The following is a 4,404-nucleotide window of genomic DNA, read 5'->3' on the forward strand; positions in this document are numbered from 1 at the left end:
ATACTTTATAACATATTATGTATTATATATTATGTCATGTGTATATATTTATATATATGTGTGTGTGTGTGTGTGTGTGTGTGTGTGTGTGTGTATGAAATGTAACATTGGTCCTTAAATTAAACTCAAAAAACACTTAAGGTTTTGCCTTCTACCTAGCAAATTGACAGCAATGGAAGATGTCAATGTTGGAGGAATTATGAAAGATGGGCACCCTAATGCAAATGTGTTCTTGTTAGAGCTGTGAATTTGTACAACCACTCTGGAAAGCAATTAAGAATTATGCAAAGGAACTGACTAAAATGTCCAAATCCTTTGGCCCAGAGATTCCACTGCTATGCATGTGTCCCAAAGAGGTCATCGATAAGAAGAAAGTCCCTATAAACACCAGAATAAAGACACGAGGATCACCAATATCACATGATGTCTCACAAATAACTTTTAGTCTCTCTAATACAACAACAAAAAAAGTAGATGGGACTGGGTACCAAACTTGGGCATTTTCAGGGACCAACTCTCCCAAAGAGGAAAGAGTCCTTGCTCAAATGTACTTTGTACACTTAAAAAGTAGCAGAAGGTCTTTATCCTCACTGACCCCTTTTTCTGAAGCTCACTCACAAAGTGAGTGAGGATGGAACTGGTTGACCCTTGTGATGTCATATCAAAGCTGAATAAATGAAGTATGAAAAGAAGGAAGATGTAGAAATCCATTGGGGCAGCTAGGTGGTGCAGTAGATAGAGCACCAGCCCTGGATTCAGGAGGACCTGAGTTCAAATCCAGCCGCAGACACATAATACTTACTAGCTATGTGACCCTGGGCAAGTCACTTAACCCCATTGCCTAGCCAAAAACAAAGAAATCCAGAGAGAATTTCAAAACAATGAACAGAGGTCATCTCCATTCTCCTCTCCTTATAAATGATGGCATAACATGTCCAGTGGTTTTAGGGAGCCATCTGGAAGCATGTATTTTGGGGCAAGAAAGTTGTTTATACCTTTTGACCCAATAACCACTTCAGGGAATATATCCCAAGGAAATAAAGCCAAATGAGAAAAAATAACTTGCACAAAGATATTCATAGCAATGCTATTTGTAATAGTGAAAAATCAGGAACAATTCAAGTGCCCTGCCATAGGGGATTTGCTAAGCAAACTACAGTATATTAATACAATGAAGGATCGTTAAGATGACAATTGGGAAACTATGCAACACACTGTGGTTTTTATTATTTATATTTATTTAAAATTCTTACATATGTAAAAGTTACAATTGTATTTATTTAAAATAATTATTTTTGTGAAACAAAAGACACTGGTAACAACTATGTGAAAAACTAATGTGACTCCACCCCCAGGAAAATTTGATGTCCCAAAGGACAGTTCTGGGGCACTGAAAACTGTGAGGGAGACATGAGTCCTGACTGGCTGACCAGCTGCTGGGGGGAAGAGAGGGGAAGAGAGGCAAGAAGGAAGACAAGATAATAAAGGAGTGATCATCCAGCTACTATCATCTGCCTGCTCCTCACAAAGGTAGAACTCCAATCTCCCCAAGATACATTGTGGGGCGTTTCAGATCAATCTATAAATTTCTGTTAAACTGATTCACGCGTAATGGACCATACATATGGACATCAGTAAAGACAAGAAGAGAACTTAGAGAGACGTAAATGATTATTGTTTAATGTTAACTAGATCGGTGTAGTGGATAGAGGGATGGATTTGTAATCAGGAAAGATTTAGGTTCAAATCTCACTTCTAATACCTATTAGCTGACCATTGGCAAGTTATAAACTCTCTGAGCCTCAGTTTCCTCATCTATAAAATGAAGGGGGCTGGACTAGATGCCTTCAAAGTCCCTCCCAGATCTAACTTGGTACAATGATCCTTTTTTTCCTATCAGGTTATGAATAAAACCTTCTCACTATTCCCCTTTAGTATGGCCCCCAAGAGTTAATAACATATCTCCCATTGATAACTTCGTACAAATTTTTTTTCTTGGAAAAAAGGCAAAATGGCATCAACCTTGTAGCTTTGCCCTGGTATCAGGGTGAGGACAATGATGATGTTAATGGCCCTTTTCTGCAGTCCGGCGTAGGGTGAGGTGGGTATAGAGGGAAGGCGTGCTTATTCTCTTGTTAGGTGGCCTTTCTTGCACACTTTCTTGGAGTGTCATTAGGACACTGACACTGAGCATTGTTCTCAGACACAGAAGACTCCTTTGCTTTCTGTTTTTGTATATTACTAGACTCCAAAAGTCATAAAGAGCATTCAAGTGTTCCTTCTGGATAGAAATCATTACAAATATAGCTCTACAGTCATATCACTTGACTTTGGTCACGTGTGATAGATAAACTTAACCTCTCCGAGGCAAGAAAAGTCAAGAAAACATCAGGGAACAGCTAGCAGTATAGTATGGCTGAAATAGTGACAGGAAGTAGAGTAAAATAAGGTTGGAAATGAAGGTGGGGGCCAAGTTGTAGAGGCGTAAATGTCAGACTAAGGATATTTTATCCTAGACACAATTGGGAGCCACTGAAGTTTTCTGAAAAAGAGAAGAAAATTATCATGTTATGTCATCTCCTGAAGAGGGGGGCTGGACTGGGAAACCACTTAAATCCAATCTATTCCTGATATCATTCTGATTATTTTACCACAATAAGACTTGTATAGTTGGCAAAGCAGACACTGGCGATAGTCCTGATAGGGGCACTAGCTTCTCTCCATGCTGGAATCTCTTGGTTATAGTGACTGGAATACTGGAATAATGGTAGTCCCATTAACAGAAAAAGAAGGGGGAAAAAAGGAAAACATGAAGAGTATCTGATTTCTACATGGCTTAGGTGTGTAACTGGATAGGCAACGAGAGAGAGAGAGAGAGAGAGAGAGAGAGAGAGAGAGAGAGAGAGAGAGTCAGTCAAAGATAATGCCAAAGTTTTGAACCTAAGAGATAGAGAGAATGGTCATGCTATTGACAGAGAGTGGGGAGGGGACCAGGAAGAGATTTAGTATCTAGTATGATGCCTTAGAATAGTAAGAGTTTAACAAAATGTTTGTTGATTGCTTGATCCATTCCATCTTGGACATATTGAATTTAAAGTAATGATGAGCTATCTGAGTTATCCAAGTGGAAATGTCTAGTAGGTGGCTGGAGATAGGAGGCAAGAATTAGGACAAGATAACGAGATTAGATCTATAGATTTGGGAGGTATCAGCATGCAGGTAATAGTAGAAGTCACAGTGATTATTCAAGTGTCTGTGGAAGAATACATAAGAAGTAGAACAGATGTCCAAGGACTGAACTTGGGGAAACACACAGCATTAAGAAAGAAAAATAATAACAATGAGGGGAAATAGATAAGAACTTATTGAGGATGTAAAAGGTGAAACAGGATAGTATAGTCACAGAAACCAAATGAGGAGAGAGAAGAGAGAGAGAGACAGACAGACAGACAGACAGACAGAGAGAGAGAGAGAGAGAGAGAGAGAGACAGACAGAGAGAGAGAGACAGAGAGAGACAGAGAGAGAGAGAGACAGAGAGAGAGAGAGAGAGAGAGAGAGAGAGAGAGAGAGAGAGAGAGAGAGAGAGAGAGAGAGAATAGTATTAGCAAAGGCAACAATTCTCCAATATTTTACCATGAAATTCCTTGGCCATGTCCCTTTTATTCCCACATAACACCAAGAGCTCATGTATATTGTTTTATTACTGTTTATGAAAATATGTTTGTGAAGGGAAATAAGATATTTTTACAATGCAACCATCAAAATGAAGTTCATTTTTTCCACCTAATTCAAATCATACTTTGCAACTCAGAGAAATCTTTCTCTCAGCCGTAATGCTGTTTAATTCCCTCCTTCCATCATTTCAACATGTACTTTCTATTAAAGGCTGCATTCCCTTTCCAATTCCTGTCTCTTGCAGCTTTCCAGAAACAGCAAAATAGCCAGCTGCTTCTGTTGGTGAAAACCACAGCCTCACTTTCTCTCCTTCCAAAGCTCTTAATGGTGTGCTGTTTGACATAATTCCATAGATCTGGGTTTGCAAGGACAGCCCCCTTAGAAAGTGATTATTTCCAGAGTAGCTACCATCCAATGAAAGGTACCCAGCTTTGGCTACAGAGAGCCCAAGGCCAAAACTTAACTCATACTGGGACAACTGAGAAAAATCAGAGTTAGCATAGGAATAATATGCTTTTTGGTGTGTTGTTGTTTTGTTGAGTGGTTTCAGTCCTGTCTGACTCTTCCTGACCCATTTGGGGTTTTCTTGACAGAGATACTGGAGTGGTTTGTGTTTTCTTCTCTAGCTCATTATACAGATGAGAAAACTGAGGCAAACTGGATAAAGTGACTTACCCAGGGTCACAAAGCTAGTAAGTGTCTGAGGCCGTATTTGAACTCAGGAAGAT

The sequence above is a fragment of the Phascolarctos cinereus genome, unplaced genomic scaffold (genome assembly GCF_003287225.1).
Source record: "Phascolarctos cinereus isolate Bilbo 61053 unplaced genomic scaffold, phaCin_HiC Scaffold_5;HRSCAF=322, whole genome shotgun sequence".
NCBI classification, from domain to species: Eukaryota; Metazoa; Chordata; class Mammalia; order Diprotodontia; family Phascolarctidae; genus Phascolarctos; species Phascolarctos cinereus.